Source organism: Cervus elaphus, chromosome X, assembly GCF_910594005.1.
Source record: "Cervus elaphus chromosome X, mCerEla1.1, whole genome shotgun sequence".
Taxonomy (NCBI): Eukaryota; Metazoa; Chordata; class Mammalia; order Artiodactyla; family Cervidae; genus Cervus; species Cervus elaphus.
In genome coordinates this window covers 139,756,491-139,781,527 of record NC_057848.1, presented here as the reverse complement: position 1 = coordinate 139,781,527, position 25,037 = coordinate 139,756,491, and positions in this window count along the sequence as shown.

Here is a 25,037-nt window from a genome sequence, read left to right as displayed (position 1 = left end):
CTACCTTAATGATGATAGCAAAAAATGTGATATTCCTCTGCATATCACAGCATGTATAGCTACATTTTCTTTCTAGAACAGTGATTAATATCAAAAGGATAAACCCTTCACTGTTAAGAAATCAGATATCAACACTTAGGAGAGGGAGGCATTACAGAAAATCGTTGTCAGATATCAGTGTGAATTCAGTGTAGCACTGATAGAAGAAAATAAAGGAAAATATTCCTGAAAGGCTTATGAGACTTTTGCTAGGGTAGAATGTGTTTCTCTGTTTTGGAAAAGACAAATGAAATCTTCCACAAAACACTGAATCAAATGAGCAGATGAAATATGAAGAGAGGACAAAAGAGGGAGAGGGTACTCTGGGGAACACAGATGAGTCAAGTTTTGCCCAGAAATAATATTGCTAACAGTGATAATAAACAGAATGTGTCAGGGGACTGAAATGCCAGCCCAATATTGTCAATCCCCACCAGAGTGTTATAAAATGGAGTAACTAAATTAAACAAGCTTTGGGCTTAACAGCTGGCTCAGTGGTAAAGAATCTGCCTGCCAATGCAGGAGACAGGAAACTGGTTCGATCCCTGGTCTGGAAGATCCCTTGGAGAAGGAAATGGCAACCTACTCCAGTATTCTTGCCTGGAGAATCCCATGGACACAGGAGCCTGGCGGGTTACAGTCTGTGGGGTTGCAGTAGAGTCAGGCACGACTAAGCAAGTGAGCAGCAAAAGCAACTTGGTTTTTTATTTTTTTACTTGTTAGTATTTTAAAAAATTGTAATTAAAATATATGTTTAAAGAATAAAGTCAATGAGTATTAAAGTGATTATATGGAATAAGGAAATCAGAGCTGCAATTACAAGCCAATTTTTTAAGGCAGAAAGAGCATAACAATAAAGGTACACTGTGTGTTGTTTTCAGGTCAACAATTTTATTTTCTAATTTCTTATTTAAAGGGTGGGAACTGCATAAAATACCAGTAGCTGAAATTTTCTGAGGCCATTTTCAAAAGTGACAGCAATAATAAAGTCATTCCTGGTACATTTTGATAGATATAAGAAGAGTTAGTTGGAAAAACTGCCAGGTAATTTTGAGATCCTGTTCTTTAAAACAGAAACCTTGACCTGAAATTCTATGAATTAACTACTTTTCAGCTGCTATGCACCAAGTTACTGTGCATTTAAAGCATATTGCAAAATCAGTTTCACTGAAAATCAATCCAGTTTATCAATAGTTTTTCTTTATTGATTATTTTGACTGATAATGACTAGAAACAGTGTTAGTATGTGGTAGTATAAAGAAAGATAATATGCATTATTTGATACAAAAACATCCAAAAACATCAATACTATAATCTCTGAATGAGTTCATGTACTTTCCCCCCCCTCTGGTTCCTGAAGTGCATGCTAGGATAATCAGTTGCATGGATATATCTTTTTTATCCTTGATGCCAGTCACTGACAATTTAAAAAGGCAGATCCTAAAAAATGATGAATTACTGATCTGGGACCTGGGATATTCATTGTCTCAAGATAAATAGTATATAATAGGGCTACTAAAAATTTGTTATTTTGAGGAATAATCTCTGATCCATCTTTCAGAAATCACTATTAGCATGTAAAGATAAATGGTAGCATACAGCTTCTAACCTAATGTAAAGTTTTCTGATGGGAAAAGATGAATACATTCAGAGTTACTGACATAAAACCAGTAGTAACTTATGTCTCAGTAGTATAGATGTGAAGTACATCGCTGCGTGCACTCAGATACCAAGACAACGAATGATTTAGTGTCCCAGCTGCTGAAAATGCTGTGGAAGGAATGTCTTTGGCTATCAGTCCCTTAAGGAATTGCCTCAACTGCAGAGAACAAACGACCTCCTCTAAGGTTGCACCCCTTTCCAGATTGATCTACATCAAATATGAAGTCAATATAAGGGTGTAAATTCCTGGCCACATCAGCCCTTCTCCAAATACGCTATAGGCATATTCTAGCAGCAGAGATCCTCCTGAGGTTGGTCAAAGTTATCTTGGGGACCAAGTTGCAGCCTGAGTTCTTCCTCTGTCCAATCCTGCTTCCCTCGCTTTCCTTATGCATGTCAAGTCTAAGGGTATTCCTTACTAACCTCCTGCACGGTTAACTCCATCTCAGTATCTGTTTTCCACAGGACTCAATTCACAGCAATTGTCATTTAAAAATAAACCGTATCTTCCTCAAGAGATAGCTAATTACCTTAATACATCAAGCACAAATTGAAATGCATTTTTCTTCTATATGTGAGAATAAATTTATGTGATTAAAAGTTTAAACCCAGGGTTATTTTGAGAGCATGATTCACTGAAAGCTTTGAGATGAAAGAATAATCTGACACTCTAGTTGATTCATAATTTGAGCAAGTATTTGGATATGCTGAGCAATCATTTGTTGGAATGTATTTATTTTGTTATGTGTCGAGAAATGCTACCTGATAGAGTTATGATAGTACTTGGCTTTATTCAGAAATCATAGCCTTAAAATCTCTTGTGTATTAGTTCTCTATTGCTATGTAACAAATAACCATAATTTTACCAGGTTAAAACAAAATACATATTTGTTTGTTTTCAGAATACATGTTGTCTCACAGCTTATGTAGGTTAGGGGTGCAAATATATTTTAACTGGGTCCTCTACTCAGGATTTCACAAGACTGAAATTAAGATGCTATCTGGGATGCAATATTATCTGGAAATGTGACTTGGGAGGAATCTGCCTCCAAACTTATTCAGGCTATTGGCGAATTCAGTTCTATGTGGTTGGAGGCCAGAGTCCCTATTTTCTTGCTGATCCTCAGCTGGGGACCATGCTCAGCTAATAGAGATCACCCTCAGGTGTTTTCCATATGGGCATCTCCACAGTCTGCTCCCAACATGGTATTTTCTTATTTAAAACCAGCAGAAGAATCTCATTTTGAATCTCTCTTGCTCTGAATTCCTCTCTTGAAGGAAGACCTGGATCCTCTTTTAAATGGCTCTCTGATTAAGTCATGCTCAACCAGGATAACCTCACTTTTGATTAATTTAAAGACAGTTTATTAGGAGCCTTGATTACATCTGCAAAATTGCTTCACTTGTTATACCAAGTAACCTAATCAAGGAGAGAAATCTCATCATATTTATAAGTCCTGCACACACACTTGGGCTTCCCTGGTGGTTCAGACAATAAAGAAGCTGTGAAGTGCAGGAGACCTGGGTTCAATCCCTGGGTTGGGAAGATTCCCTGGAGGAGGAAATGGCAACCCACTCTAGTATTCTTGCCTGGAGGAGTCCATGGACAGGGGACCCTGGTGGGCTGAAGTCCACGGGGTCACAAAGAGTTAGACACACTGACTAACTAACACACTCACACACACTCAAGTACAGGGATTATACAGAGCTTGTGTTCCTAGTGGATGAGGGGGAATTTCAGTTTCAGAGTCCATATTAGAATTCTGCCTACCACAGATTGGTTTTATGTTTGTAAACAGTATATCTTCTTGTTTCAACTCATGCTTTAAAGCGTTGCAAGATACTTGACATACATTTTATCTGGTGTGTGTGTGTGTGTGTGTGTGTGTGTGTGTGTGTGTGTGAATTATCCAAAATTAGAAGAAAAAAGGAAAAAGATGTGTGTGTATGTTTTGGGGGTGGGGTGATTAATGTCCTTTGAATATTGTAGAAGTCACAGGTCCACCTAAAGTTTATTTACAGAGTAAACTTTGACTCACTGTTTGCTATTGATTAAGGTTCCCAGACACAATTATGTTACATATTAAATTATAGATTTTCTTTTGGTATGTGTTCAAATAATTGGTAGAAAACATAACCCCAAATTTAGAGTTTATAACCCTTTAAGTCAGTGACTAATTGTGTATGTTATATAGCAATTTTATGTGTCCCTTTATTATTCCTACATAGCTCCTCAATTTCTCTCTTAAATGAGTCTCAATTTTGTACTGCTTTCCTCATTACTAAATTACTTAAATCTTTGACCTCATATGTTTACCTGAAGATCATCACAATTACAAGAATTATTTATATAACTCGGCTATTCACCTGAGACTTCGATATTTTTTACACTCTTTCTGCTAAAGTCAACCTAAGTTTGAACATTATCAATAGTGGGAATTTCTCTATTTCCTCATGCTTCCTTTCAATTTTAAGTTTACAGAGTCCTTCCTAGAATGAGGGATGATTTTAAAATAAGATGGATTGATGAATTAATGAATGTGGTAAACAAACATGGTGAATGTTAATTACAGAATAAGTGATAGGTGTATGTATAGTCTCTGTATAATTATTTCAGTTTTTCCACTTGCTTGAAACAGTACTATAGAAAAAACTTTAATATGGACCCAAATTCAAATTTCTTATGTAAATTTCTTTACAAAAATAACAACTATTCCTTACTAAAATTACGGTAGTGAAATAGTCTTAGGACACATTAGAAATATACAGTTTAAAAAGCAATATTTTCAAATAATTATATATCAGTTTTACCTAATATTAGCCATAGGATTTGTATACTACTTCTTGATATAAATTTTCATCATCACACAGTGTAAAGATTTTTGCTTCAAAAGGAGTGGGGAGGGCAACAAAAATTAGTTAAATTCAGTAACATAAATGTGGTTACCAATCCAGCTTGTAGAATTTGTTTTATTCAGTCATATAAGTGCTCATTTTATCTGAGATTTAAAGGTAAGTCATACGTACTGTGATTTTTATTCAAAGTTCTGTTAAGAGTAAGTTTATGGGAAAATATAACATGACTCAGTACACACTCAATGAGAAGTTAAGACAGCCCAACCCATGGGTGGTTAACTGTAGCATTCATACTTTTTCCTGAAGTATTTATAGCCTTTTTTTTATCCCTCAGAGGAGAAAGCTAAATGAAAATAGAAAATTGCTTCCTGCCACTCACTCTGTTGTAATTGTATGAGTAATTTGAAAGTTATTACTGTTGTTCAGTTCTAATCCCATTAGAGGCAAACATATTACTTAACATTTTCAGCCAAACGTTATTCTTAATGACAACAACCATTAGAATCTATATAGATTTTTATAGCATTTGCCTTTAAGTAAGTGTATAAATCCTAAAGAAGCTATCATATTCAATGTATTATGTTAACTATTTTTGATCAACCTATGAGATATGAAGACAGTTTACTGATGGTTCTTATTTTCATATTTTGCCATCTCAAGGAATCAGTGAGGCAGAGAGCCATGGAATAGCAAAATGTATTAGCCAAGCATGAAGAAAATCTCTCCCTTTTCCTGTATCATCACTTTTAGACTTTGATGTGGTGGTGACATTATTACTGATGGTGTCCTTGGACACAGGCAGGAGAAAGTAGTCTCAAAGCTTATGCACATAAAAATAACTAAAAATTTTAATGCTGTGCAAATGTTAAGAATATCTATGATTCTCAAAAATTTATGTGTATCTTAGCACTACTAATATCAAGCTAAAAGCATCTTCATTTTGCATTAGGTAGTCAACATTTTGTATGTGAATTAATAGCTCATGAATTTTAGCCTTCGTTTTTTTTTTTTTTTTTTTGGAATGGCAAGATAGCAAATAAAGGAGAAAGAATAGAGTAAATCCACTGCAGTAATGTTCAGCCACAACAGTTTAAGGAAATAAAAATTAGGAAACTAAGGATGAAATGAGGCCACTGTTTAGCTGTTGAGTTGATGGGGACCAGAATTGCATTTGATCAAAATTCTTCTCTGAATGGTTACTTAGGCACTTGATTATGAATAATAAATATAAAGGCAAGTGTAGTTCAGGTACACTTGGAAAAGTATGCTCAATAACACTGTTAGACCAATAACCAATAACCAAAAATTCTGAAAAAGATTGTGCAGATCCTGCTGTAGGCCCAGAACTATGCAGTCATAAGGCATGCAAAAAATCTTTAAAGACTCTGCCTTCCTGAATCTTGTCACCCCGTTGAAAGAAATTGGAAGTGATAATTCTTAAGACACTTTGTTGATACAGCTGCAGTAGAATTTGTTTGATTTTTTCAAAATAGCCCCTTAATTAAGTGAACTCTTAAACGCACTGTTGTTTAGTCACTAAGTCATGTCTGACTCTTTGTGACCCCATGGACTGTAGCCCACCAGGCCCCTCTGTCCATGGGATTTCCCAGGCAAGAATACTGGAGTGGGTTGCCATTTTCTTCTCCAGGGGATCTTCTGGACCCAGGGATTGAACCCGCATCTCCTGCATTAGCTGGCAGATTCTTTACTGCTGAGCCACCAGCATGATATGAATAATAAAGTTTCTGTTTTTCAATTACTTTGAAATTTTTTGTTTAATGTTATTTAAATAAAGCTATAATATTTTCTACAGGGTTGATTCTATGATCTAATAATTCACTAGAATAAATAGATGTCAGAATAAGGAGGCAAGGAGAGATCTGAAGCAACCTTTGAAAATACACATTCATGTTATTTGCATGGTATTTGTGAAGCAATAACACTAGTCGGATCTACCAGACATTCTAACACTTAGATTGATAAATATCCTGTATATTGTAATAAACTGTGAATTAACAGTCTTATAAGCCTCAGTTAAAACCCTTGCTCTGCCACTTGCAAGCTATCTGATCATGAAAAAACTGCTTTATGTCTTTGAGCTAGCTGTTTCCCTCAGGTCAAATCACATCTATTTTTCAGGGTGAATAAACAAGGAAATATGTCTGTCATAGAGCAATTCAAGCACTCATTATATGGTAGTTATTTTCCTTATACCTGCTTCATCAGAAGTAGGTTTAAAAGACATTTAATTTTTTCCAACAGTATAGCAGAGTAGATACTCTGGAAAAAGAAAGAAAAAGAAAATTGTTATCTAAGCATCTAGCAACACTTGGTTTTAAAAAAGTATAACAAATGCAGAGATGAACATTTTAAATAAAAGAGATTTAAAGAATCTCATAGGATATGTCAGAAATAAACACATAAATGAAAGTTAGAAAAAAACAGTTGTAAACTGGGACAAATGCTAAGGCTATCTTGGGGGCTATTTGCTGATCTTGGTAACCAGATTTTAACAGCCATTTCAGTAGAGAAGCAAGTCTCCACACAATGAGGAATCAAAGCTAAAGCTCTAATATAAAGCCAACAAGGGCCTTGAAGGGCTGTACCCTCAGTGAATGGGTAGACTAGGTACAATCTATATGACAGGAAACTGTGATTAGGAAATTGCAAATTTATAACTGGCATGCAAATCCTTACACTGTGCTGTGGTTTGAATGTACAATATAACTGGTTTTGTCCTCAAACTAAAGCAGTACCATAGATTTGACTCAGGTTAATGATGTTAAAAGCAAATTCTTTCTAACAGGACACACCATCAAACAAGATCATGTAGTTTTCCCACAGCTAGAGTCCCACTAAACATCAGATCACAAACAAAAATTATTAACTCATGATAAAATAAGCCATAAGCATGGACGTTATAAAATGTTTCAAGAGCTACAAGTAATTGAATATAGACAGAATTTAAGATATGGCATAGAAGTCACCCAATCATAAGCTGGGGATGTGGAATTATGTTTATTTTTGTCATAAACAGGGCATGAGCAAAACTCAGAGGAGATAAACAGGATGTTCAATTTTGCCAAAAGTAAAAGGTATAATGTCTGTCAGTTATCATCAACATCACCCTGATAGTGTTCTGTAAGATAGTGAGTATTGGGACTCAGTGTGAAATCTTGGCTGTGTCAAACACTAATTCTGTGACCTTAGGAGAGCTACTTTCACTATCTGCGTCATCGTTTCCTCACTTGTATAATGAGGATATTAGCAATAGCTGAGATTAATGTTTTTATGAGGAAAGAATGAGATTATGAAAGTACACAATTAGCTATTCAAATATCCAACAGGGATATTTAAGTGTATTCATATTGTTCAAGTATGCATTCAAACCATTTTCCTCTGTGGTAAATAATATAAGCTCAAACAAGATTGATATGACCTTGTATGTGAATTTTAGGAGACTGGAACCAATATGTAATGTTAGGGGATGGGGGATTTTAATTCTTTGTTATTTTTCACATAGACTTTTTAGAGTTCACAGCAAAATTCAATGGAAGATATAGAAACTTCCCATATATCCCCTGCCCCCTACACATGCACAACCCCCCACCCCACATTAACATTCTGTATCAAGGCAGTACCTTTGTTACAGTCAATGAATTAACATTGACACATCATTATCTCCCAAAGTCCACAGTTTACATTAGCATTCACTCTTGGTATTCTACATTCTATGGGTTTGGGCAAATGTTTAATGATATATATCCACCATTGAAGTATCAAACAGGATAGTTTCATTGCCCTAAAAAATCTCTGTACTTTACCTAGTCATTCCTCCCTCTCTTTCTAACCCCTGGCAATCACCGACCTTTTTACTGTCTTCTTATTTTTGCTTATTTGCAGAATGCCATAGAAGTAGAACCAATTATTTCAGATTGGCCTCTTTTACTTAGTAATAGGCATTTAAGTTCCCTTTATGTCTTCTGGGCTTGATAGCTGATTTCTTTTAAGTGTTTAATAATCCATTCTCTTGATGTACCACAGTTTATTTATCCATTCACCTCCTGAAGGACAACTTGGTTGCTTCCAAGCTCTGGCAATTATGAATAAAGCTACTTTAAACATACATATGCAGGTTTTTGTGTGGACATAAGTTTTCACCTCCTTTGAGTAAATATCAAGGAGCCCAATTAGTGGATCGTATGGTAAGAGTAGAGCTTCCCAGATGACAATAATGGCAAAGAACCCACGTGCCAATGCAGGAAACATAAGAGATGTGTTCAATCCCTGGGTCAGGAAGATCCCCTGGAGGAGAGCATAGCAACCCACTCCAGTATTCTTGCCTGGAGAATCCCATCGACAGAGGAGCCTGGCAAGCTACAGTCCATGGGGTCGCATAGCTTTGGACCCAACTGAAGTGACTTAGCATACATGCAAACATGATAAGAATATGTTTAGTATTGTGAGAAACTGCCAACTGTATTCCAAAGTGGCTGTGTCATTTTGCATTCCCACTAGCAATGCATGAGAGTTCCTGATACCCCACGTCCTGGCCAGCGTTTGGTGTTAGCATTCTGAATTTTGTCCATTCTACCTGATTCATAGTGATACCTTATCGTTGCTTTATTTTTCCCCAGATTTATTGAGATATAATAGAAATACAACATGTGTAGGTTATAGTTGTAGGTGTATGTGATGATTTGATATATATATATATATAGTAAAATGATTACTACACACAATTACCTTTTTTTTGATGTTGTTTGATGGAGTAGGAACATTTAAGATCAATCCCTTTAATAGGTTTCAAGTATTGATGTATAATTCAATATTGTTTACTATAGTCACCATCCTGTACATTAGATCCCTACAATGTAGTCATCTTATAACTGAAACTTTGTACCCTTTGATCAACATGTCCCCATTAACCCTAGCCTCTGACAATCACTATACTACTATTTCAATGTTTGACTTTTATAGATTCCTCATTAAAACTGAGATCATACCCTATTTGTCTGTCTCTGTCTAATGTATTTTGCTTAGCATGACTCAAGGACTGCCCATGTTGTCACAAATGGTAAAATCTTGTTTTATTGCTGAATAAAATTTCATTATATTATTACGTTATTATTATATATATGCTATATTTTCTTTACTCATTCATATATCAATGAACACTTAAGCTATGTCCGTATCTTCACTGTTGTGAATAATGCTGCAATGTAAATGAGAGCGCAGGTATCTGTTCGAGATAGTGACTTTAATTCCTTTAGAATCCTGTATGAACAAAGCTCATTACTTCTTTACTGATTACTGTCCAACCCCAAACTTTGCTTAAATTCTTTACCATTCCCTTCCCAGGGTATCTTCCTGACCCAGGGATTAAACCCAGTCTCCTACCTTGCAGGAAGATTCTTTACCATCTGACCCACCAAGGAAGCCCCACTAATGAAGCGCCCAAACCTTAATTTCTTGGTCCTGCCAAAGCTGCCTGGCTTTGGTCCCTTCTTAGGTTCCCTTTCTGTAAGACCTCCATGCCCACAAATTAAATTGTTTTTTTTTCTCCTGTTAATCTATTTTGTGTCAATTTAATTATTAGCCCTGCTAAGAGAACTCAAGTAGAGTCAGAGGGGAAATTTCCCCCCCCTCCTTGAAATTTGCCTGACCCATAATATTTTATTGGAAACTCGACATTTCAGATACTATATTATAGCAACTCTGGGTAATGGTCCCTTATCCCCAGCCCCAGGACATTTTATTGTTATTTATTTGTTTAGTGACTGGCTGTATTCCTGAAGTCTGCAAGTCTGTCCCATAAGCTTTGATATGAAGTTTTTGATTTTGTTACTCAGGGGTTGCTACCTTGGGTATTCCCACCGTCACCAGTAGTATGAAAGTGGTTTTGGTAGGGCTGTCTTTGACTGTCTCTTTCCCTGACCACACCCAGCTGTCAAGCACCACTAATTGCTTTATTATTTTTCAATAATTCCCTATAAGGCCAAATTGCTTCACAAACTAGTCCAATCAAATAGTTCCCCCATTGAAAGGATAGTATTGGAGGTCAGTGTTGGAGATATTTTCTGACCAAAGGAAGGCTCTCTCCAAATGTCTCTTTCCAAACTTCTCTCCAGAAGACCAGCCAGCCTCCAGTTTAACCTATATTTCCAGTGACTATCAATTCTCCCTTTCATTCCAACATCCACCACTTTTTTTTGAGAGTGCCCATAGGCATGAATTTCTTCTAACTCTGTTTCAATTAAAATCAGTTACTTCCTTGGAGAAAGAATTTGGAGTTCTCTATTCTATGACTAAGATCATGGCATCTGGTCCCATCACTTCATGGCAAATAGAAGGGGAAAAAGTGGAAGCAATGACAGATTTTCTTTTCTTGGACTCCAAAATCACTACAGATGCTGACTGCAGCCATGGAATTAAAAGACACTTACTCCTTGGAAGGAAAGCCATGACAAACCTAGGCAGCATATTTAAAAGCAGAGACCTTACTTCGCCAACAAAAGTCCATATAGTCAATGCTGTGGTTTTTCCAGTAGTCATGTATTGATGTGAGAGTTGGACCATAAAGAAGGCTGAGCACCAAATAATTGATGCTTTTGAATTGTGGTGCTGGAGAAGTCTCTTGAGAGTCCTTTGGATAGCAAGGAGATTAAACCAGTCAATCCTAAAAGAAATCAACCTTGAATATTCACTGGAAGGACTGATGCTGAAATTCCAATACTTTGACCATCTTATGTGAAGAGCCAATTCATTATGAAAGACCCTGATGCTGGGAAAGATTGAAGGCAATAGGAGAAACGGGTGGCAGAGGATAAGATGGTTAACTAGCATCACTAAGTCAGTGAGCACACTCTGGGAGATAGTGGAGAACAGAGAAACCTGGCGTGCAGCAGTCAATGCGGTCACAAAGAGTCAGACATGACTTAGTGACTGAAGGACAACAATTCTGATTTGCTTATCTACCCCAGGGGGGAAAATGTCTCCAAGCCCAGGTTGGGAATATCCCTTGAGGAGGACATGGCAACCCACTCCAGCGTTCTTGCCTGGCAAATCCCTTGGATAGAAGAGCCTGGCAGGCTACAGTCCATCGTGTTGCAAAGACAGACATGACTTAGTGACTAAACAACAAGAATTTAATAATATATTTTATGTCATAATCCAGTAAACACAAACACACGAAACCAGATTTTAGAGAACAATACTTTTCTTTACTGAGTGTGATTCTCAGTATTTTTCTATTCTATTTTGCTTAATTAAAAAGTGTACTAGTTGGAAATATCTAGATTGATTTTTACCCACTAACAGATCATGACTAATGGATTGAAAAACACTGTTCAAGTTTATTTGCAGTCTTTGTTAACTTGTCCACTCATTTATTCTTTTAATTCAATCTATACTAATTTACAACACTAGCTCAATTTTCATTTTCAAAGATACCAATATGAATGAAATATAATTATTTATTCAGAGAAGCTTAAAATCTACTCGAGGAGCATGTTAAGTGTGAAAATGCTATTGAGAGGAGACACACTGTTGGATGTTTTTAACCAGGGGACTAATGTAATCATAGCTATGTTTCAATAAGTTAAATCTAGATGTTAGATGGAGATGGGTAATGGGGAGAAACTGCAATCTGGTATATTAGTTTGGAGGCTTTTGTGTTAAGTCAGTAAACATGCTGTGAGGACTTCCCTGGCAGTCCAATGATTAAGACTCCAGGCTTCCGCTTCATGGGGCATTGGTTCAATTCCTGGTTGGGGAACTAGTATCCCATATGACACATGATGAGACTGAAAGAAAAAAAGTAAACATGGTGTGAACCTGGACTTAAATATTATGGTAGACTCAGATAAGAGAAAGTTGAGGGATGGGAATCTAAGATATATGTAGCAGATAGAGCCAGTAAAATGCAGTCATAGGTGGATTTTAGGATAAAGATAATTTCTTGTACAGTGGAGGGTACACAAGATGTTATTAACTTGAGGTGGGAATAGTAGGAAGGAAGAATATGTTTAGGGGGAAGTGGAGGCAAAACTTTCGATTTTTAAGCGGTGATAATTTCTTTGTAATTGAGAACATGTGAACTGTAAGGAAAGCATTAATTAAAAAGTCCAGTAGAAATTGTGGAAATTTAACAGAAAGTGATCCACCATTTAGTGAAAATAAAAGTTATTCACCAACCCTGATACTTATGAAATTAAAGAATTTTGACTTAATATGTAAATGTTTGGCAGTATTGTTTTCATGTCTTTTAGTGTAGTATATATTGTCACTTTCATTTTAGTGAAAAGTAGCAACTTATTTAGTAAAGCATTAATCTAAAGAGTTAAGGGAAGTTAAAGTACAGTGGTTGCATTTGAAATCGTTTATGCAAAAATATTTTGCAAGAAAAGATCATGATATCAATATATTTTGAATTTAGAGTAATAACAATGAGCTATTTTAAAGTGAAGAAAATGACTGAGTTTAGACATTTATCACAATGAACTTGACACTTCTGGGTTCATTCATTATAAACAGCAAAGAAAAATAATACTCATTTGCAATTGTTTAGTGCAGCTGAAATAACATCTGTTCTTGATCACATAGAAAAGAACCTGTTTCAAATTCTGCACAGTCACTTACTATGTGATAGTAAAGAGTAATTTTTTCTTTAAACCTAGTTGTTTAATCTAAAAGTGAAAAGTAATACCAGCTCCCTGTTATTGTTGTGAGGATTTAATGCAGAAGCTAAATAAAGGGACCAGCACTCACACCTGGCATTTTGTGGGTAAAAATGAATGAGATACAGAGAAAGACCTGCATCCACACCTCAAAGTTAGTACAAATTAGTGAGCTGTGACATCTGACACACACAGTGTTTCTGGAATTTCTTTAATAGCTATGTTATCATGGTACAGAGGGACTACTGTGTTGTCTTTGATGTAAATCATATTATTGCTCAGGTCATGTCATTTTTAGTTAACAGTAATGGCTGTAATGCCCCAAATTATTCTTGCCTGGAGAATCCCATGAACAGGGGGCCTGCCTGGCTACAGTCCATAGGGTTGCAAAGACTCGACAAAACTGAAGTGACTTAGCATAACTACATTGTAAACTACAGCCCAGTTAAATGTTTATCCATTGGTTTATATATTCCTATGATTTAAGTAATTCTAAGCACTCCAAATAGGTCATATCATTAGGAACTGTTTCGTAATTAGCAGTTACTGAAAAAATGTCAATTTTTCTTAAGTGATTACATGTGATGATACTAATATGTATAGAACAAATTCTCAGATGCAAATTTCTATTCAATTAATTGTGGATAATTTAAAAGTGAGGGCATTATGTGTATGGATTTGTGGATACCACAATTTTTAATAGATTAGTATCTTAACATAAACAATGTTACTGGATAGAACGATTCCTGATAAATTTGAATAATATACTTTTGGAATTAATATATGACAATATTAATAATTATCTGCAGGGGCTCATTGGAAATAATAACTTATCAGTTCAGTTCAGTTCGGTCATTCAGTCATGTCTAACTCTTTGCAACCCCATGGACTGCAGCATGCCAGGCTTCCCTGTCCATCACCAACTCCCAGAGCCTACTCAAACTCATCCATAGCGTTGGTGATGCCATCCAACCATCTCATCCTCTGTCGTTCCCTTCTCTTCCCACCTTCAATCTTTCCCAGCATCAGGGTCTTTTCCGATGAGTCGGTTCTTCACGTCAAGTGGCCAAATACTGGAGTTTCAGCTTCAGCATCTGTCCTTCCAGTGAATATTCAGGACTGATTTCCTTTAGGATGGACTGATTTTAAAGCCCTAATTGTTTACATTTTAATTAAGTTGCAACTGATTGTATAATAAGAGCATGATAATATATTTTACATCTCTGTATTTGTCTATTTGTCTATCCAATATGATGTGCCAGTTATGGTCGTGAGTGATGCTAAGCATAAGATACAGTTCAAAATAAATGAGGACTATTTCATTTTCTCATATTACTAGAAGGAATGACTTACAGTGGGATAGTTAGTAGAAAGTCAGTCATGTCATTAATATAATACACTATGGGTTTACTTTATAAAAAGAAACAAAAGTACATCCCACCCTTGCCTTCTCCCACAGAGTCCAAAAGTCTGTTCTGTACATCTGTCTCTTTCTGTCTTGCATATAGAGGGTTATTGTTACCATCTTTCTAAATCCCATATATATGCATTAGTATACTGTATTGGTGTTTATCTTTCTGGCTTACTTCACTCTGTATAATGGGCTCCAGTTTCATCCATCTCATTAGAACTGATTCAAATGAATTCTTTTTAATGGCTGAGTAATATTCCATGGTGTATATGTACCACAGCTTCCTTACCCATTCGTCTGCTGATGGGCATCTAGGTTGCTTCCATGTCCTGGCTATTATAAACAGTGCTGCGATGAACATTGGGGTGCACGTGTCTCTTTCAGACCTGGTTTCCTAGGTGTGTATGCCCAGGAGTGAAGGCGAGGGTGGGATGTTCTGAGAGAGTAGCATTGAAACAACTATACTATCAAGGGTGAAACAGATCACCAGCCCAGGTTGGATGCATGAGACAAGTGCTCAGGGCTGGTGCACTGGGATGACCCAGAGGGATGGGATGGGGAGGGAGGTGGGAGGGGGGATCGGGATGGGGAACACATGTAAATCCATGGCTGATTCATGTCAATGCATGGCAAAAACCACTACAATATTGTAAAGTAATTAGCCTCCAACTAATAAAAATAATTTAAAAAAAAGAAAAGAAACAAAAGTAAAAAAAATAAATAAACATCCTATATGCTTTCAGCTAGTTATCAGAGAAATACACCTGCCCCACCGCTTAACCTATTCGGTTTTAAAAGTAACTCCATTACTCATAAACACTTCTCCAAGCCCTCTGAGATATCAGTTGGACAGACTGTCATGGCCCAGGCATGGGTTGGAAAAGAATTTCTGAACATGAGACAGAATGAGAGGGAAGTATGGTTTATTAGAGTGGGAGATACTGTTAGAACAGCGGGCCAGCTCAAGGGAGAACTGACGTTGAATGGGGGTCCTTAGTCCATTTTTATACCCAGGGTACAAGAAGTGGGATAGGGTCTTGCCCGTCATTTGCTGATTGGATGAGGCACCTCCTCCCTCTGGGGTAGGAGGGGAGACAGGTTATACTGTTCCATTAATAGTTACAACATGGGGGAGGGAAGGACGATAAGGGTCTGGTTATTCCATCCCTGCATTCCAAGACCCTCCTTGGTTGTATCTGCTCTTTCGTCCTTGGGTCACCACATTCTTCCCTCTCTTTATTTTTAGGGCCAATTCTTTGGCCCCTTTTGATACCCTGCTCATGTCTAACTGTCTACCTATTTCCCTTCTCAGGCATTTGGGAACCCAGTCTCAGGGAAAAAGGGGCTATGACCTCTTGGGATTCTTCAGGCTGTACAGGGGCTTTGTGGGGCCCTGGGTTCCCTTTGCCTGCTCTCTGTCAGGGGGCATTTATGGAGGGAGATGAGAGTCCATGGAATGATAAGGTGTGACTTGTTTTATCATTGTATAGGTGTTGGTCAGGGAATATTCTAGTCATGCTACCACTTGGAGATTTGTTGTATTCTAGAAGAAACAAATTTAACAAGAACGTTAAAGGTATATGGCCCAAAGATTAATAGGAGTAGAAAAGCTGCTCAGGGGCTAGCCAAGAGAACCAGGACCGGACATTGGTTCGTGACATTACTGTTTTTCTAGGTATGAGAAGATGCAAGAATTTGGGCTCATAAAATCCTTACCTGAAAACATCTGACTAGCTGAAGGCTGGTTCTTCTGGGATTTTCCCAGATGACTGCTGCTGCTAAGTCACTTCAGTTATGCCAGTTCTGTGTGACCCCATAGATGGCAGCCCACCAGGCTCCTCCGTCCCTGGGATTCTCCAGGCAAGAATACTGGAGTGGGTTGCCATTTCCTTCTCTCTTCCCAGAGCACAGAATGCCTTATTTCTGATTTCCACCCTTAACTCCTTTCAGGGGGTGTTGAAGGTCAGCAGCTTGCAGTGCTCATGATGTAATTTTTGTAGAGGCAGCTGGCAAGTGCCAACTTCTAGTCAGCAGGGTCCCTTCATAGCCACATGTTTGACCATGTTTTGGGGGCATTTCATGACCATTGTGTCCCGCGGTGCTGGGAAAGCTCATTCCCAGGTCTACCGAAGATTCCCTTGACAGGCCACTCATGTGCTGTTACTCGACCAGGCCTTGCAAGTAGCAAAAGTCACTGGGCCATACCTGTCTTTCTAGCCTCTTGGTCCAGGAAAATATTTCCTTTTGTTGTTTCTTCCCATATCTAGAGTTACATCATTACAATCATTGACCTCATGTGGAACTGCATATCAGCATTGTATCAGTCATACATTTGGCAATGTAAGAAACAATCTTCTGAAGCAAGTGACATAGAAAATAATATAGCTATAGCTAGCAGTTATTAGTAAGGTCATAAATAAGAATTGGAAGTCAAGAACTTTCATTAGGTAGAGCCCAGTATACCCCAGGTCATCTGACTTCATTTGTTAAATGACTGTAGCCTGGTGTTAATCTCCTGGTTGTACATCATGGAGCATACATTTATCTGAAGATTGGTTACTGAGATAAGCTTAGGGTCCTTTTTAATAACTTAATTAAATCTTTTAGCAATATAACATAACAACAAAGAACTATCTCAGAAGTGAGTCTTAGTAAACTGTAGACTTTAATTAACAAAACTAGAAACTTAGTTTAACAATTAACAAAACTTAATATTCAGTGAAACATGATTTATTCATTATGAGGGCATTAACCCTGTAACCAGGGAAGGCTTTAACCTATAAAATAAAAATGAGGTTTGTCAGGAAGCCGGGAAAAGCCAAGTGGCCGTCTTGGATTTCCCACAGCCCTGACTCTTTGATTTACAGCTATTGTTCACCCATTTTTAATTCCCTGATTTAGGAGTAGACTGTTGCCATTTTTAGGACATCAGAATAGCAAAAGTCTAACAGTGAGGGGTTATTTTTTTGTAGAAGCACAATGAGCTTTTACATGTACATCTTAAATAATGTTTATTTACTTTACCAAAGTAGCAAAAGATTTTAAAAACAAATATAAATCACTTAAAGGCAAAGAAATTCATAATCTGTCGTTGAAAGCTTCATTCTAAAAAAACTTTGTTCTCTTAACATAGAAAGTGAAAGTGAAGTTGCTCAGTCGTGTCCAACTCTTTGTGGCCCCATGAACTGGGGTCTAGCAGGATCCTCCGTCCATGGGATTTTCCAGGCAAGAGTACTGGAGTGGATTGCCATTTCCTTCTTCAGGGGATCTTCCCAACCCAGGGGTCGAACCCAGGTCTCCCGTATTGTAGGCAGATGCTTTACCATCTGAGCCACCAGGGAAGTCCCTCTTAACATAGAGAGTAGACTAAATTCCAGTCTGTTACCAGTTTACCAGATAACAAACAAACAAAATGGGTTGTTTATTGCTTAATCTTAGAAAAGTCTTTTCCATAAATCTTGAGATAGTAGTATTCTTGCAAAGGCATCAGAGTGAAACCATAGAAGGCATGTTTGAAATCTGATTAAACTGCAGTTGACAAAGTAACCTGGTCATTGCTGTGACTTGTAACACTTTAACATGATAACTAGAATTATAACTGACAACATTTTGCCAGGACATTTCAGATTTTCATGAATTTCACATAATTTCTAGGATATCTATATTAGTAACATCAACCATACACTATAACCTGAGATGATTCATCACTCCTAACAATACTTCCTATGTAACTTAACATGTCAAATGGACTCAGGTAGTTTAATAGCTCTTTGGGATGTCTCAGGGGCCCTCTGAAGCATCGCAAAGTCAGCTAGAAGTCAAGTTATTTAGGAAGTTTTGTCAATAAATATCAAAAGGGCTTATAACACTCAGTCAGATAGAATTATATAGATCACTGTGAAATAATATATTCACTTAGCCAAAGTAACAAAGAAGATTTCAAAGGTAAACATAGAACAGATCACTTCAGAGGTAAAGAAACTTAAAATCCATTATCAAAGGCAGTTTGATGTCTCAAGAAAACGTATTTATGCACAAAACTCTTCCCTTGGGGTCCACTTTCGATAAAACCTTCTTATCACTTTCTGTACCCATTACTTTGTTCTCCCATCTTGAAACAGCCACCTGTAAGTCAGACTTACTTCCTTTTCCCTTCGTAAAATGTAATTTCATTCCTCATACCTTCTTTACTAAAAACACACATCGTACTTTCCTTAAGCAACCAAGAACTGACCTTTGTATTAACATTCTATAGATTGGTGAACATAAATACCTGTGACAATTAAAAAACTTCTATAGAACATCTTAGGATGGCATCAAACATGATTCATTAATAGTCCAAAATCTCTAGTTTCTCTGTAAGAGGAAGTTAGTGTTCAGTAATGAATGTTTCAGAATCTTATTTTATTTGGAAATGACCTAACTATTCAATAATCTTCTGTTACTTAGTTTAGCACAACCCCAGAAATTCAGGTTACCAAAATCTAGACTGTTTTAGACAGACATTTTTAAAGTATAATTATTCTTAATAGAGTTTATCTAAAAGCTCATGTCTCATTTACAATTTTTTGATGTTTCTTCACTCAAGGTACTTTCCTTGCTGACAAACTTGGAACAGATATAACAATATTGGCACAATGAAAATATTATGCTTAATATTAACGACTCTTAGACATTTCTATATTAAATTAGCAAACAAACAGTAATACTAGATATTTAATATTGAATATTTCCCAGTTCTTGTGAATCTGAAATTCATTTAGAATACTTGTATTTAGAATTGTCTGATTTGTAAGCACTTATTTTTCTTTAGGCCAATTAAATTAGAACTCATTTACAACTTCAGCAATATTATTTTAAAAAAAGACACATACTGAAACATACATAAATCCAGACAGACAGACAGACAGAGATCTCATAGTTTTCCACTTGAGATTTAAAATGTCTCTTTGAACCTCCCCTTTTTTTTCCTTTTGGTTTCAGGACTTAGAGATGGTCTAGATAAGTGATCCAGAGAGCTCTGGTCTAAAGCTATAGGAGGAGTTATTTCCTCAGGGCAAGAATTCTTAAAGAGATAATTTTTTTCTTCAAGCTTTCTCTGGAATCTAAAGAATGTTGTGACCGCATTGTCAAAAATCCTAGTTTTCTGTGATCATAGTTTTATACCCAAAATTTAGACCAGATAGTGCTCAACTTGGCCCTGATAACAAGGGCAGATTGGTCCCAGCAGGGATTGTCCCTCTGGGGAAGTAAGGTCTTTGTCCTTTCTGAAGAATCCTAAGGGTTAAGGGGATTTGTAGGAGTGGGGGAAACTTGGTCCATCCCCACCCTGAAAAACAGGAGTCGTTAGAAGGGAATTCTTTAGGATGTTCAGCAGAGTTTTTGATCCTTCAGGCTTTTGAATATAGCAGAAAGACCTGGACCAAAGGGAACCTCAGAATCCTTTCCTTGAGATCATGTGGATATGAAAGGTCGAGTTGGGGTTGTCTAGGAAATGAGATGGAGAGAGACAGAGGGGTACAGGAGACAGGGAGGCAACAGAAAAACACATGCGACATGAGTCCCTGAAATCGGGATTCTGACTAAGGGCCATGAAGGACTGAACATAAGGAAATTCTGAGTCCTTTCCCTATTTTTGGCAAAAGCTAGTATGCCGTTCAGAGGCCATTTTTTGGGTCCCCCATTTGTATTGGGGCCAGGCCTTTTGCAGGGTCAAAATTTTCCAGTTTCTGAGAATATAGCCAAGGGGTGAGTCTGAGAGAGGCTCCTGGGATGTACCAGAACCCACTCTTAGCCTACCTGCCATAGAATGGGGGTACTGAGAGTCACCGGCTGACAGAAAGGCGTCTCTTTTGTCCCCGTGATCTGTCTTTGTGACTAATGGCACAAAAATGGCCGACCATCCCAACAGTCACATCCGACAGTGAGAGGTGACCCCTGAGAATTGTGCGGCTAAGGCACATGTAACCTGGGCAAATAAAGACAGAGCTAAGGCACCATGTGACCCAGGCAGAAAAAGACAGAGATTCCTGGGAGCAATCGGGTGTCTCACCATTTGGCGATTCCCTGAAACATGGAAGGCACTCTTGGGATGGCTCAGAGGCTACACCTAGGCTCCTGTAAATCAATCTGGACTGAAAGGGAAAGAAGTGAAAATGACAGGGAAGAAGGCTGAGGAATCTGCCTTACAATCCTATTGGGGAGGTGGTGGCCAGGGGACAATGGTCTCTGTTTTGCTTTAACCACTCTGTGCCTGACACGGTACACGGAAGTTGTCTTACTGGGGGCGGATGCCCTTGTGCCCTGATCCATTCCGCATCCCACTTATCCTCACATGGGAGTCTTCATGTGGCAGGCACCCTAATGGCTTTTAAGTACCTGACCCGTGCCCATACAATATTAGTTGGACTAGTCCTCAGTTGGAAAGAAGACAAAGGAGAGACCCTCAGCCGTTCAGGCGGCAGCTACTGGGACTCAGTGAACAATGGAGCCTTTGGAACACACCAGAGGGTAACCCTGGCCAGAGTTCCTCAGTTGCTTCCACAGCACTTGTCTCTTCACAGAGGGTCCCTATGAAAAAGAAGAAGTGAGGGGGTGGGGGAAGAGACCCCAAGTTCCCTGTACGGGCTACCAAAAATCTCATGGTCCAGGTGCGGGTTGGGAAAGAATTTCCAGACATGAGACAGAATGAGATGGAAATAAAGTTTATTAGAGTGGGAGACATTGTTAGAACAGTGGGCCAGCTCAAGGGAGAACCGATGGTGAGTGGGGGTCCTTAGTCCACTTTTATACCCAGGGTACAAGGAGTGGGATAGGGTCTTTCAGGTCATTTGCTGATTGGATGAGGCACCTCCTCCCTTTGGGGTAGGAGGGGAGACAGGTTATACTGTTCCATTAATAGTTATAACATGGGGGAGGGAAGGATGATAAGGGTCTGGTTTTTCTATCCCTGCATTCCAAGACCCTCCTTGGTTGTATCTGCTCTTTCGTCCTTGGGTCACCACACAAACAATGGCAGGAAGTGATGGGCAGGCAACCTGTTGCCAGAGAGGAGTGGGCAGAATGGTACTCCCTCTCTAGGTGTTCCTGATGTAATGCCCTTGAAACACTATCACTGTATAATTTCCATTGGCATTAGCCCTGGTCTTGGAGCAAAAGGCCTATGGGAGAGGAAAAGAGATATGAGATACATAAATAAATTCTGTGATCTAAAAGTGTGGTAAATACATATACTTGACCTCTATTGTGCTCTATTTCAGTCTGCTTATGAAAGAGGCTATGGGACAGAAGGTAAAGATATATCACTTGGGATTTTCTGACACATAAATGGCAGCAGGCAAGGCTTCAGCCAACCTTCAGGTCCTCTAGGCAGTCCAATTCTCTGGGCCTAGCCAGTCATACGGTAAATCTCACACACACACACACACAGGAACAATGCCAGCTACTCCCTACTTTTATTAACCCCTCCAAATTATCGTTCTTATACTGGTATTTAACATTCTTTAAACGCATTATAAATAATCACTCCCAGTCATGCATTTTCAGGAAGGAAATGTTTTCCTCTACCATGTTTGGCATAGATAGTTGGAGGCCTGAGAATAAACAGAGTAACTAGATTAACAGGAGAAAAGACAAGGTTCATAAGGTTTATTTACATGTGCACAAGGGGATTTCTCAGTAATGGGTAATTTTGATGAATAACCAGAGGTAAAGGTACATATGCCAGTTTAACAAATGTTTGGGGTAGGGCTTCAATGGAAACTGTGTTGGACTTTTTGATGCTAATGCACAGCTTAATTCCCATTTCCCAGTGATAAAAGACAGTCTTGCCCTATTCAGGAAACTGCCTGGGAGTGGGTGGAGGGGTATGGCAACAGCAGCTGTATTTTGGGGACACTCTGCTAAAGTTTAAATGATGCTTCTTTAGTGAGTGATGATTATTTAGATTTTCAGTTTAAAGTAATTTCCATACCACTTCAGTGGACTATTAATTCCTATATTTCCTGCATCTGAAACTTCTCTAAAAGTTTCACAGTTTGCCAGATGAAATGCTGTGGAGAAAAGACTTGGGTTAGAAGTCTGGAAGCAAGAGTTCTGTAAAGGGCAAGATGAATAAAATTGAATGAGTTTGGTCAAAAGGTACAAACTTCTGTTCCCAAGTCCAAGCTGCTCACCACATGATAGGCCAATGAATCCAAGAGACAAGGTGTTGAGGCAAGGAAGAGACTTTAACTGGGGAGCCGGCAGACTGAGAAGACAGCAGGCTAGTGCCTCAAAATCACCATCTTATTGGGGTCTGGATGCCAGGTTCTTTTATAGATCAGAGAGATCTATAAGTCAAAAGGCAGAATAAAGAGGGAGAGGCAGTGAGGAATTAAATTGAAAGGGTCTTCAGCCTTGCAAAACATCTCCAAGAGAATGGCCAGCTTTTGGAAGGGGTATGTTAATCTCTCCTGTTCACAGGTGGGCCGGGACAAATTATCACTCCCTGAGCTAAACAAAGGCACTTTAGTTTCCAGTCAAGCAGAGGGCAGGGTCCTCCAGGCAAGCCATTGAGTATGATTGTAATAATAAAGGCAACCAAAAGCAAGTCAAAGAAACGGTTTTCAACATGGAGTCAGAATTGGCTTTCTTCCTGCAACACTTCCAGCTGTAAGATAAATAAATACTAGGGATGAACAACATGACACATATAATGAACACTGCTGAATGTTATGTGTGAAAGTTGTTCAGTGAAAGTGAAAGTGAAAGTGTTAGTTGCTCAGTCATGTCTAACTCTTTACAACCCCATGAATGGTAACCCACCAGGCTCCTCTGTCCATGGAATTTTCCAGTCAAGAATACTAGAGTGGGTTGCCATTTCCTTCTTCAGGGAATCTTCCTGATCCAGGGATCAAACCTGGTCTCCTGTATTGCAGGCAGACTTTTTACTGTCTGAGCCACCCAGGGAAGCCCTTACAGCGATGAAAAAACTTATTTTTATTTAACTTTATTATATATCTATATGAGATCATGAATATTCACTAAACTTATTGTGATAATCATTTCATGATATATGTATGTCAAATCATTATGCTGTACACCTTGAATGTATACAGTGCTGTATGCCAATGATAATCTCAAGAAAATTGGAAGAAAAAATAAGGATTATAATATATACAATAATATTCATTAGATAATGATTTAATTTTTAAAGGTGTGTTCTTATTTGTTTTGTGAAGCAGCATGGTATTGTTGTTAAGAATAGGCTTTAAAGTCAGACAAAGTTTGAATCCTACTTTTATGATTCTTCCTTTGAATATACATAATAACTCAAATGAATCTCAAGGGCATTTTGTTTAGTTGTAAAAAGCCAATATCAACAGTTTACATAGTGTATGATTCCATTTATATGACCTTCTCAAAAAGACAATAACACAGAGATAAAGAACAGATTAATGGTTTCCATTGATACACAGGGAGTTATTGGGTTGGATTGGGTTATAAAGAGGTAGCACATGGGAATTACTCTGTGGTGATGAAACATCGACAGTTCAGTTACTGATCCAAACTTGGGTCTGCTCATCCTCATGCAGTAAAGCTAATCTACTGACATAGGGTTGTGGTGAAGGAAAGTGCAGTGTTGATTGTAAGGCCCGTACAAGGAATCCAGGACAGCTAATGCTCAAAAAGCCTTAACTCCCCATTGAGTTTTAAGGAGGCCTTTTTAAAGGCCAGGTGAAAGAAGGAAGTCACGAGTATGCAGTCAACTTATGCACAGTTCTATGATTGGTTGATGGTAAGACAACAGGGTGGTGTCACAGGGGTTAACATCAATCCTCAGACTCCAGATAGTCTGGGGGCTAGGTCCTCATGGTCATCAAGTAGTTAACATCTTCCATTTGGTGGGAGTTTTAGCATCTGTCAAACAACTCAGGAAATGTACATCAGATTATGTAGGTACTCCGGAGAGGAGCTAAAGCAGAGGATATGAAGGGGTGGAGTCTGTCCAGGGACGGCCCCATAGAGCTCTGCTCTGTTACAGTTCTGTGTCTTTGTTGAGGTTTTCATTAAACTAATCCATATGTGGGCTCATACTGACTGGAAACACACAAATATACTCATCAACAAATGTGTGTAAAAAATGATGAACATGGAACAAAGTCTGTGGTCCAGTTAATGATATTTTACCAATGTAAATTTCCTTGATTTGGTATTACACTACTGTTATACAACATGTCATCTATTGGGAACAACAGTAGGGTAAGAGCTCACAGGATTGTACTATTTTTGCAACTTGCTTTGAGTCTCTGATGGGTTTCCCTGTTGACTCAGTGGTAAAGAATCTGCCTGCCAATGAAGGAGACACAAGAGATGCGGGTTTGATCCCTGGGTTGAAAAGATTCCTTAGA